This window comes from Rhea americana, unplaced genomic scaffold (assembly GCF_003343005.1).
Source record: "Rhea americana isolate MKP2758 unplaced genomic scaffold, rheAme1 scaffold_161, whole genome shotgun sequence".
In the NCBI taxonomy this organism is placed as follows: domain Eukaryota; kingdom Metazoa; phylum Chordata; class Aves; order Rheiformes; family Rheidae; genus Rhea; species Rhea americana.
Genome location: NW_028185717.1, coordinates 1,835,675 through 1,847,680, shown reverse-complemented (window position 1 = coordinate 1,847,680; position 12,006 = coordinate 1,835,675). Strand labels below are relative to the sequence as shown.

Sequence of the window (12,006 nt, the reverse complement as noted above, 5' to 3'; positions counted from 1 at the left end):
GCTGTGACTTTACTGAGTCAAAGTATTTTATCGGATGAAGATGATTTTAGAGATTTAAATTCACATTAACTAGTCGTGAGACCTACAAAAGCTACCCTGTGCACGCCTGACGATAAAAATTCTACTTAAAACTCCAAACGCTGCGTATTAACAAATACGTTTTTGTGGGAACTATTCAAATTGTCGTTTTATCCAGACAGTCAACTGCTAAAACGCTGCAGACCAGCTTCGAGAGGGTCCCCGCTCGTAACGCCCTACAATGGCGACGTCTGTTCTCGAGCAGCTGTTTAAGATCAAATTTTAAAACTACTGAAATTTTACCTAACCTCCTCCAGCAAAAGCTACAGGCAGAGAGTTAGCAAGTCATTCTTCCTCGGAAAAATATTTCCGCCAGCTAAAGAACAAAGCTGGTTTTGCCCTATTTATTTCCATGCCATAAATCTATTATGCTGGTTTTGATAATTACTATTTTAATCCATCCTCCTTCATTTTCAGATTCTTAAAGCTACTTTTTCTGATGAAAATTGAAAAAAATTCACCTAAAACCAAATGATAGAGTTTTAAATAATAGGTGACATTTCATTTTAAACAAAATTTAAAAAGATAAAAATTAAATACAAGAAACAAACATCCTTTACTTTATCTAGCAAGTAAGATAAAAGCCACAAGAAACTACTTCTTCAATCTTCCTTCCCTACATTTGTATTTCATTACTTTTTTCATGTTAGGTTAAATTTCAGGTTTGCAAGTATTTCTTATTATTCACCACTATATTAGTACAGCAAAAATGCTCTGCTAAAAATACATGTTCCAGTACAAAGCGTTTTTTTATTCTTCAAATGAATGAAACCAAAACTCACAGTAAGGTCTCAGCAAGTCGTGCCACAAACCATGTCTATATTAACCCTGTGTCAATTCCTACTGATCGTTTGATCACTGCAGACAGAATTGGGCAGCAATTACCCTGGGACAAGTGCATTTTTTATAAAAACATGCAAACACAAAATCAGAAAATAAACTTCTTCCCAATCATATGTAATACAGTATGATTAATTGTACATGTTATAATAATGATTCATTGCATATAAAGGGAAACTTACTCTAAAATAAAATTCTTCATTCCATTTTGGATTCAGTGTCTGTAAAAAGAAATGAACATTTTTACATATTAAAATCTCTTCAGGCTTGCCATTCTGCGATTACCAAAACGTGCATTCACATTGTTTAAAAAAATTCTTAAAGGAGGAAAACACGTCACAGCAAAAAGCTACAAATAAAAGTACCGTCATCAAATGATTTAGAACTTCTCTACTGAGCAAACGGAGTGTGGGAGGGTATTTGAGTCAGATGATTCTAAAACAGATGCTAAGTATAAATCGAGTTCTGTGAGTAAAAGGCAAATTGAGAACCTATAGAAATAACAAAACCCAAAGATATTTCATTCTCTACGTTCATATACACTAAAACTATATACATATATATCTTCTCGCACACACATTTTAAACACAAGATCAGCTTTAGGGCTACACAGATAAGGACAGGTTTCTGACGTAAATTAAAAAGAAGAAAAAAAGGGGTTCCTTTGCATAGGTACTACATTTTTCCCAATCTCCCGGAAGTCTATGGAGCATCACAACTTTGTTTTAACAATCAGAATAAAATATGCACAGAATAAAATATGCATTTATTTAGCAACCTGAGGAGAGCTCAAGCATAAAGCCCAAAACTTTTAAGAGAGATTAGTGCTACAAGCATTAAAAATTTGTGCAAATCCAATCCGTATTGTCTGAAAAAAGCTTATGGCTCCTGCCTTCRCGTAACGCCACGCCGCTGCCCAGCCGCCCAGCCGCCCCTGCCCGACCCGCGGCGCTCAGCCAGCTGATTATCGACAAACGAAACTTTGAGATTGGAAGCCTCTGCTCTAGACACCCACAGAGGAAGAGGAAGATAAAAGTAAATAATTCCACAAAAAGAGAAAGACAGTAAAAAATCCCAAATCCTAAGCCTACATCAACTGCTGCAGGCAGTTAAGACCTACAGTCTCAGAAGAACGAACCTGTCGGCTGGGGGGCCGACAGCACTTACTTTTCTTTTTCTTTTGCTATAAGAAGCAGAGACTCATTTATTAACATAGTGAAGCAATAAAAAAGGAAAAAATGTTACTGTTGAAGTACTTCTGTTCATTAATCATTGCTGTTCTTGGCAAGAGAGACTTTACACATAATTTATCAAATGGAGCATGGTCTTACAATAAATTTGATGGCACTCCTGCCCATCAATAATGTATTAATTTTGCATGCTGCTTAATCAAAGCTACTAGTTTCAAGAAAAAACTTAAATCTATTAGGCAGCACAGTTTTGGTAAATATATCAAGAATCTGGCAACTGGCAGCAGTTTCTTCCACCTTTACAGATCCAACAACTGGTAGAACAAGTCAGAAAGTACAAACACCAGAACCCTAGCAAAGGAGAGGAACACTTGGGAAGAAAGACTCCAGAAATAAATGGATGAATAACCACTTCATAAAGGATGTTAGCAGAGAGACAACAACAAAAAAGTCCCATCAGCAAAAAAACCTACATCCAAAAAAGGACAAGTAGCACAGAGATAAAGAACTGCCAAGAGTCAAGCTGAGTTAACTCTTCCAAAGGATATCAAAACAAACACAAAGGTTTTTCAACCATATAAATAAAAAGAGAACAAAGAAATAAGTGGTGCTACTAAGCACCGAGGCTCAAACAGGAGATAAAACATATTTAGGTATGGAAAATTATGTTTGATATTACAATAAATGCAGAATAGCTAATAGGAATTAGTATGCAGATACAAGTTATCACAACTAAAGGTGAAGTAAAGTTTTAGGAGTTTAGTGCAGTCAAATTGAGGAAAGTGGATAACTTTTGAAAGAACGGATACATGACATCACTGCAATTCCTCTTCGTAGCGGGAAATTAAAAATATAAATAGGAGTCTGATACACACCAGACCAGAAACAGGAGATGCATTGTTTTGCTACAGAAAGGAAAAAAGAAGCTTTTCCAGTAGGCAACTCAAAAAACTCACAAGGCATTAAAGCAAATCTTGTAGTTAGGAAAAAATAAATGGGAGGTCCCTTCCTGCAAAGCTGCTCTCCAGCTGGCGGCCCTCAGCCTGCACTGCTGCGTGGGGTTATCCCTCCCAAGTGCAGGGCTTTGCACTTCCCTCGATGAACTTCACGAGGTTCCTCTCTGCCCCGTTCCCCACCCTGTTGAGGTCTGTCTGAACGGCAGCACAACCATGCGGGCATCAGCCACTCCTCCCAGTTCTACCTCCTCTGAGAACCTGCTGGGAGTGCCTTCAGTCCCATCATCCAGGTCATTAAAGAAGATGCTAAGTAATGTTGGCTCCACTACTCCTGTGACGGATTTTCTGAACCCCATTTCCCCATTGCAAGGAACCATTTTCTCCCAATGCTAAAGTCACCTATTTCTCACCTTGCACTAATGACTATGTCCTTCATTACTCCTTTTAATTTTTCAATTTCTTTCACAGCCTCTATGGCGGGCTGTGGGGGAATGACACARTGCATTCCCAAAGCAGAGAGACAGACAGGAGCATAACCAGGGATCTCATGGAAGAGCTGGAATGAAAGAGGAATGGAAGAAAGTAGTTGTCCCTGCCCAAACTTACAAAGACAGAAAAGCATGTATCCTAGACATGTGCTAAATAATATTTTCCAGTAAGAAAAATTAAATAAGACCAGATAAAACACAAGTCTTACCAAGAAACCTTCACCTACCCTCATTTTACTCTTTTCGTCAGCCCTTTACTATGTAATGAAGATTTATCAGCACACAGATACACGTGCACTTGTGTAACTGTCAGGTTCTCATGAATACTGCTGCTCCACCACAAGACAACCACAAAGTCAATCTCCTGCTTGAGCGAGAACATGTCAATTAAACTGTACAAGCACTGTAATAGCAAGGTATTATATAATAGCCAGGAAATGACCATGTAGCCTAAGCATTTTCCATTAATATGATTTCAACAAAAATAGGAGTTCATATATCCCAGGAAATGGCACAACTGSAAGCACACACTCCACAAAAATGAAATATGCATATTATAAGAAAACTTCCCAGGTACTCGCATGGAATTGGCCATGAATCTCAAAACTCTTTAAAGAAACAAAAATGCCACAGTCCATGTTGTTACTATAGCAACAAAGTAGCACTGCTTTTCAGAAAAGTTAACATTTTTCTCAAGAAGTTTAATGTCTAAAATTTTACATAAAAACTAAGTTAGATGGGCTGTAAGGAACGTATTTTAAAGAAACAATAAATGTAAAAATGTTGTTATGAATCGCAAAAGGGCCTATATGCTTTAACACCTGAGATTTTCAAACATGAAAACTTAAAACAACAACAACAACAACAACAACAACAAAAAAAAAACCTTTTACTTTTCCAGTATTCAAACACTTACAGCCTAGGTCCTACATAAAGTTCTACTTGAAGCTTTCATGACAGTCTAGGACTTGACACCAATTTTCTCATAAATCACAGTTAGTGGTCTGATTAGAATAGTATCTGTTTTGTGTTCCAAATTAAAAAAAAAAWTTCTCCTTATTCTGTCTAGCAAATTTTCTTTTAAAGAAAATTTAGCTTTTGTTCTAGCTACAAATTAGAAGATTTTCAGTGCATTTTCCAGCTTTTCTTACAGCACATCTTTTGTAATTCCGCTCCCTATTTTAAATGCCCATATTGGGGAAACACTTTGAAAACAGAAAATTTTGAAAAGGAACATTCTAAAGAATGACTATTTTTGCTATAAGTCAAATAAATGCTCATTAAAACAAAACTTCTTAGTTCTTCATTTCAGATATGTCTTTCATTAAAGCATAACTCTGATAAAATAAACAGTGAACGATGTACATGATATTCAGTARGCCAATCTTTAGCAAACAGTAGGTAGCATCTGGGGGGAGTGTTTGTTCATTTTAGTGACAACAGATCATGAACAACACTACAGACACAAGCACTTATCTTCTTACTAGGGTTTGAAAATAGAATGCATTATTCAGTTCCTCTACATTTACACAATTTGTAAGTGCTATACTACTTCATAGAAGCACATTCCAGTATTCTCACTGTTTCCAAAACAATGAAATAAAAATATCCACATACCTTTTTAATAGTTTTTGTCTGCACCAGAGCAAGTTCTCTGTTCTCATCTGCTACATACAAAGAAAGTTTCACATAGGGGTCACTGCAAAAGAAGATGTCACATTTAATGGGAATATAATTTCACAGCCACATATAATTTCGATATAAATTTGTCATTTAATGTGGATAAAATAACAATAGCTCTAAACACTTCTAGCAAGAATATTTCTACTGAAACTGACTGTAATGAACTACCAAAACATTTGAAGTATGTGTAATTACAGATAATTTAACTTGCTGCTTTTCCCTGTCACTGGGAACAAGTTGCACACAACTTCCTGCATACAACTTCCATTCGCTTGCACGCATGAAGCAGTCCCACTAAGTCGTGGATCAGAGAAGAACCTGAGCCATGAGTTTTAGAAGAGATTCGTCAGGGGATGCGAGGTAACTTTACTGAAAAAACAGTTCTGACTTCKCTGAACCAGAAAACCAAGCTGAGCTGGTCCCACGGGCCAAGGTGGAAGGGGCAGAGGTGTGTCCAAGCAGGCTCCCCCTGCTTGCAGCTCTACCCCACCGCGAACTAACCCTGCTTCAGCTTTTTAGGCCTTTTTTACTGCCAGGCTGATCCCAGAGGTATCATCGTTTGCAAAAATACTTCAGCCTCCAGCCAAATCCAATTTCTAAGGTCAATGAAGCAGAGTGAATATCAAATTTGCAGCCAAAGGGTATTACCACCTCTACCTCAATCTCTACTGAGCAGCAGCAGAAACACTAGAGCTAATCTCCATTAGATTTTATCTACACGCAGGGAAAGCCTCACCCAAAGTGCCAGGACCAGCTAACAYGGGCGAATCGGCCCTCAAATCTTTTTTTCCTCTTTCCAAGAAAGAGAAAAGTAGACACATTCCCAAAACCATTCAGCTCCGTAGGTCAAACCCCAGGCAGATATCTTTCAGATGCAAGCCGTGCTGCTGCGGGAGGCTTTCAGCTCAGCCCACCTCCAGGCGCTGTTGCCTTGCTGCAGGTTTCTACCCCCGGAATCTCCACTTCCTAACTTCTTTCTGCAAAGCTTTGCGAGATTGACAGCGTTTTGCTAGCCCGCGTCACTGAAAGAGCAACTGCGCAGGAAGCTCCTTAAAGCAGTTATGCCGGCAGCTACGAGGGCCCGACTCCTGCTCGCTGCCAGGGGGACAGCGCCGATCAGCAAGGGGTCGTGGGCAGCAGCGACTTCTCCCTTGGGCACAGCTACGTAGCCCTCTACATGCCTTCTCCTCCTCCAGGGGAAGATGTCCTGCAGGGAGGAGGAGTTCGAGGAAGACACTGAGGTTCACTTTTGCTTCTCCAACAAGTAAGACTCCATGACACCAACGTGAGGTGACAGTCTGCTAGCTCAGAGGTAGTAACTCTGCCCAGGGCCCATCAGAGGAGTGTTACACACGTGYTGTGAGGTCCAAACAGGAAAAAACTCCACAAAACCTGGAGAAGAGAACCTTRGGTGCTGCAGCAACCTGTAGTACACTACTGCAATCTCCACAGTGCTCAAACAGTATATTCAACTGGGACCTTTCTTATATGGAATACAAATTAGCAGACTAAAAGGACSCAGGTAGGTGAAAACATCCTGCAGAGGCAGAATAGCTTCATGCAGGTGCAATGTCAGAAAACAGAACGGGGGCAGAGACGCTGCCTGAAGCAAAGGAAATGCAAGAAGGAGCAAGCGCAGAACACTGAACTGCTCCGGCGGCTCCCTTGCAAGATTACCGCACGGCCGACAGCGTGCCGTCTGGGGCTTTTTGGAAGGATAGGTAACAGAAACCCAGATTATTGGTCAATTAATTCAAAGAGATTCAGAGACTCTCTCAGCTGTGGTTCTCCAACACTTTCAAAATTTCAAAAAACAATTATGTGAGTGTATCACTAAACAGTAATCAGTATTTGAGTGTTTATCATACCAGATATTTTATTTTCCAAGTAAATGAAACATCACAGTAGGGTGAAAGGAAAGTAAGAATAAACAGGACATCATGTTGAGCTGATTATTAATTACATCAGTAGATGCATATAAATGCATCTACTTAAACTGAATTAAATTCAGAATTAAGCAAGGTTTACATRAAAACAAAGCATTATATTGATTTTTTAAAATGCTAATATTGCTCTGTGAATTGTTTAAGGCACTATGCTCCCTAATATTTACTCACAAAATGCCCTATGAAAATCAGCAGTAGAAACSAAACATTCATCAAAACAAATCACGTTTCCCAGCTTAGAAGGGAGTTAACACCATTTCTTCAAAATACCTAACTTTTACTGCTTGAAACTCTGCAACATGGACTGGATTTCTACATTTCAGATCACTGTCTCTGAGCCAGAGAAAGGGGAGATAGCTGAAAGGGGCACGATGCAAGGCTACGTGCATTAAAAATCCAAACCTAATTCTGATCTTGGTCATAAAATAACCAAACCAGAGAAGTAAACCTGTTCTGTGTGTAGAATGGGCTGTACTCACAGGTCAGCCTCAGCCTGTTGGGCTGAAGAGCACATAGAAGTATTGCAAACACAGCGTGAAAAGGCTTCTTGAACCCCAGGGGCAACTTTTTTCCCCGAGAGCTCAATTACCTACTTCAGAAACCAGTTGCATGTGAAAATTAAAGTGCAGCRGATGAGCCCTCAAACCAGAAGACAAGAGAATATAAAGAAAAGCGTGACTAGTCCTAGAGAGCAAAGTCATCTGACCCCCAAAAGACAGACACCACCATATACTTTACAAAGAGCTTGCATTTCTGCTGCATTAATGGCCAACCAAAAGAGCTTAGTAATCACAAGAGAAATGAGATGTAAGTAATAGAGAACAGGAAAAGAGAGAAATTGGGAAGATCAGATCTGAGCTCTAGGCTTGTTACTCCCACAGGTTCTAAGATAACAACATGTTAATATTCTTGCATTTACTAAATAGTCTGCTTATTGAATATATTTAAAAAGCCAATTTGAAACTAGGCTTTAAAGTAACTTCAAATTATCTCCTTAGCTGTGCAACTGAATTTCAAGTTCCAGTAATTTTGGAGGAAAAAAAAAGCATAAACAGGCTGTAATATCAATACCRAATGCTTTCACACTCTTTATCACAAAGATGCACTTGAAAGCATAGAAYGAAAAAATTTCTAATGTGTAAGGTTAGTGAACATTGCTACAAGCCTTTATAAACATGTTTTCTTGTTTAGCTTTGGAAAATCACCATTCCTTACAGTCATCAATACCTGTTTGAGTACATAGTTTCACTGTAAGTGAAACCTTAGGAAGGCCAAAGCCCAGATTCAAGTCCAGGCGATGAGGGATGGGAAGAGCAACAAGAAAGGCTTCTACAAGCACACAACTCCACGGGCCCTTACGGGATGCATCTGTGTGCGCCAAGGAAGCTGGCTGATGTCGCTGCAAGGCCGCTCTCCAGTATCTTCGAAAGATCATGGTGATCAAGGGAAGTTCCTGATGACTGGAAGAAAGCAAACACCACTCCTCTCTTCAAGGAGGGGGATCCGGGGAACTACAGGCTGGTCAACCTCACCTTGATCCCTGGAATATCCTCCTGAAAGCCATTTTCAAACCTGTGAAGGACAGCAGTCAGGAGGTTGAGGGAAGTGATCCTTGCTCTTTGCTCTGCATTATGAGGCCATATCTGAAGGGCTGTGTCCAGTGCTGGGCTCCCAGTACAAAAGAGATATGGACATACTGGACTAAGTCCAGGGAAGGGTCACAAATACGTTAAGGGACTGGAGCATTTCTCAGACAAGGAGAAGGTCAGAGCACTGGGACTGTTCAGCCTGGAGAAAAGGTGGCTCAGAGGCAGTCTAATCAGTGCATAAATGCTTCATGAGGGCAGCAAGGAAGATGGAGCCAACCCCTTCCCAGTACTATCCTGTGACGGGAAAGCAAAGGACACAAATTGAAATACAAGCAACCTGCTTTACTTCACCCAAATTTGAGCAAAGGCTTGGACTAGATGATCTCCAGAGGTGCTTGCCAACCTCAACTATTCTGCGAGCCTATCTTTTCAGACATTACTTGCATCAATTCTATAACCGCTAGCAGCATATGTCTACCTTTTCTCATCTGAAATGAATAAACATATTAGTCACCTGAGAATCACAAGAGGGGATAATACAAATTTAATCACACATTAGATAGTTTGGCAGAACTATCTGCCAAAAAAGTTGAGGAGTGAGAAATGGAGACAAAAGCAAAGACCAAGACCTCCATCAAACCTCACTTTTCTTTCAGTGTAAATTACTTTTGCACATGTCACCACAAACAAAGCTCTAAAATATCTCCTCTTAATGAACATTGATTCTTCCACTCTTCTGGAATTTACAGTTTTACTGATTCACTCTTTTTCCCCAAAAAACTCACCAATAAAGAAAAAAAAAAATCCTCATACACCATATACATAGATTGTGCTGCCTCTGTGCTCCTTCTCTTACATTGGTCTTTCACCACCTAATGTCACTCAGTTTTCTAACCGTAATCCTTCCCAAACTCCTATTCCCCCTCCTCCTTTTCAGGGCAATGTCAGGCTAGAAAGGAACTCCCACACTAYCGCACCCAGCAAAGTCACCCTGTGACTGGAAGCAAACAACATCATGTAACTCCTTTCATAGACCATTCTTGTTTCTCTTCCCTCTTTTTATTTCCAGTATGTTTCCCTAGGCCACAACATTTCCTAGAAAGATGACTCGTTTATACAACAGATTATAAACCAACCAAAATTTGTATTCAAATAAAAACAAGGCATAATCTGGGTCCCTTACTTACATAGCACAYATTTTTCTCCTTTGCCCTTCATTATTAAACAGTATCATCTACTCTGGATTATAAAGATTTATTGAAAAACATTTTCCAGGTGCTGAACAGRGAATACTTAAAGCGACTTGTGTAAAAATAAAGTTTAGAGAAAAGCTGAGAACTAACTAATCTCACTGGCTAATTTAGATCACTCGAAATAGCTAGTAGTAGTCTAATCATATCATTTAAAACTGATCTTTAAAATAATTGCTCACACTTCCCCTTTTCTCCATTCATACAGTTACAGAACAACACAGATGCACACGTGCTTGAAAGAAACCATCGAAGAATGAGTGCAATTCAGTCCAAACGCTGTGCTTCAGGCCAGCAAATCTTCGTAGCTAGTTCACCCCAGAAAACTTTGCACCCTTTAACAGATTTCTGTCAAAATAAATGACCAGCACCACAGTTCCTGGAAAAAAAATTGCTGGAAAGCCAACACTACAGCATGATGGACTGACACCAATTTAATCTTAATATTGGGCAAATACTGCATCAGAGGAACTGGTTGTAGAAATCCTGGATATGCACGGAGAAAATCAGAATAAGAGTTACTGAATCCTTCCCTGCTTCCAACACAGTCCTTATTACATAATAAAGCTTGCAACAAACACAGCTGTAATAATGAAGATTTCCACTGTTGTTTCTAACCATAAAATAAGGCTGATGAAGAAATTAGATTTTCTTAAAAGTAGGGCTTGTYATGAAAACCTAATCCAGAAGAAATGAAGATTGCCAACATTTCCTACAGAAATCTTAACTGCGAGGCTTTCAGTGCTGCAGGGCAAAAACTATTCCCTAACTAAAGGGTTTATAGTGGCTGTGGAGCAATTGTTCCTCTAAAGGGAAAAACCTATTTTTCTGAGGATCGACGGCGTATTCTTTAACAAACAATCAGCCAGAAATATGGGACAAATAGGTATTGAAAATATACACATACAAAGAAATGTAGTAGTCTTTACACATAACCAATTTGTTTCCCTACTTGTGAAGAAAATTACGCCTTTATAGAGAGATTAAAGTGAATTAACATGAAATTACACCTTTCTCCTGAAATTAKCCTTGCTTAGCACAGTACTAGGGAAGAGTGACTGCAGCTCACCTGAAATGCGGTAACTGGGGGAAAGCACTGGGCTGGAAAGCTGCGAGACGGACACTAGCCGCGAGGCGGCACGCTCCTACACCGCGCGGACCGCGCAACGCCGTCCCACCCAAGCCGTGGGGGAGAAGCAACACCCGTCCCCAACTCTCGGGATTTTCTTTACACAACACAACCGCTTTTCATGTTGGCGGCTGCCTCTTTATGTAAATGGTAGTTTTACACGTTAGCTCAGCCAGACTGAGGTGCTTAACACCACATTCATGCAAAAATATTTTATTTAAGTAACTGTTTAAAATGGGGGATAGGAAACTATTTTAAATTCCAAACGTTTCAGCTCTATTACCTTTCTGTCACCTGAACTATTCGCAGGTGCACAGATGTCTGAAGAACAAAGTAATTTCAAGCAAACACGCTGAGAAGTAGCAGTTACACTCAGGGACCGCATCTATCCGGTGCCAACCTGCAGCCTCCGATCAGGCATATCCTCTCTCACCATTTTGTGGCAGGAAAGTCCTGAAGAGGAGGCATTACACTGGATAAAAATTGTATTATTTTATTTTAATGTATTTATACATATCTTTTATTGTATAACACCACACCTTACCATTACACCCCTTACTTCCAACTAGGTACAAAGAAACCTGAACCCTCACAAAAATCTTCTCTCTMTATATATATATATCTACGTATTGAGAGAGGACTAGAAATTGGAAATCTATTTTCAAGTAAATGAAGTAGMGGAAAYCATATCGTCACTCTTCAGACTTCAAAGGGCACTTCCAATTTCCAGATTTGCCRCCCCCGTGTATCTCTGAAGTTGGAAAGACCACTGTTTCCTCAGTCACACTGAGGGAAAAGCTTTAAAGAGAGTGTCCAGGAGCGGTCTGTCCGGGCAGCAACAGCAAAACCAAAGCTGT

At 39.7% G+C, this 12,006-nt stretch overlaps 1 protein-coding gene across 3 annotated transcripts in view; it reads right to left on the bottom strand.

Moving 5' to 3' along the window:
* Positions 1–12,006, bottom strand: part of NEDD4L (NEDD4 like E3 ubiquitin protein ligase) — a 161,684-nt gene that overhangs the window by 105,115 nt on the left and 44,563 nt on the right. For all 3 annotated transcript variants that reach the window (XM_085300180.1, XM_085300181.1, XM_085300182.1), the window contains exons 3-4: positions 5,170–5,251; positions 1,101–1,139 (exon numbers count right to left, since the gene is read on the bottom strand). The gene's annotated coding sequence lies outside the window, so the exon portion shown is untranslated. The remainder of the gene's footprint in view (positions 1–1,100; positions 1,140–5,169; positions 5,252–12,006) is intronic.